The sequence below is a fragment of the Crocuta crocuta genome, unplaced genomic scaffold (genome assembly GCF_008692635.1).
Source record: "Crocuta crocuta isolate KB4526 unplaced genomic scaffold, BGI_CrCroc_1.0 scaffold50, whole genome shotgun sequence".
In the NCBI taxonomy this organism is placed as follows: domain Eukaryota; kingdom Metazoa; phylum Chordata; class Mammalia; order Carnivora; family Hyaenidae; genus Crocuta; species Crocuta crocuta.
Genome location: NW_027527428.1, coordinates 7,710,765 through 7,711,396, shown reverse-complemented (window position 1 = coordinate 7,711,396; position 632 = coordinate 7,710,765). Strand labels below are relative to the sequence as shown.

The following is a 632-nucleotide window of genomic DNA, read 5'->3' as shown; positions in this document are numbered from 1 at the left end:
CACCTTTCGTGAGAGCTGCTCTGTCAGGAGACGAACATGGAAGATGGGTGTCTGCTCAGCCATTTGCCTCACGCCCCAACTCCTTTTCCCTGTGTGTCCAGAGGATGGAAGACGGGCCCGGCCACTGTCTCCAGACATGACCTTGGAAGCCCAGGAGCTCCTGCCCTGGGCCCGACCCAGGGCACCACTGATGGAGTCACGCAGGGTCCCCCATTCTCAAACCCTAGGAACTGACCACTGGAGTCCAGACCATGCCACCTGCCGCCTGGACGGGATCAGGGCCAGGACAGGCCAGGTCAGCTGAAGAACGCCAGGCCGTGTGACAGATGTCCAGGCAGAGCCACGGTCTCCTGCCCTCCCTGGGGACATGGCCGCACAGCTGTCACAGCGCAGGTTCACCCCCACTCTACACCTGCCCTGTTCCAGGGTGGGCAAGGCCAGTGGGGCAGAGGACCCACACCCAGCCAGCCCGAGGCCAGGGGTTTCCATCCACTTCCCTCCCACCCCCTCCCGCTCCCCAGGGCCTTTACCTGGGTCTGTTCAGATCCCGGAAAAGTAAACATATTAACCGCTTGGCTGGCGGGCCGTGAACAGGTGGAAACGGGCTGCAGAGCCCGGACCCCAACCCAGCC

At 63.3% G+C, this 632-nt stretch overlaps 1 protein-coding gene across 1 annotated transcript in view; it reads left to right on the top strand.

Moving 5' to 3' along the window:
• Window positions 1-632, top strand: part of CCDC57 (coiled-coil domain containing 57) — a 107,738-nt gene that overhangs the window by 7,921 nt on the left and 99,185 nt on the right. The window lies entirely within an intron of this gene.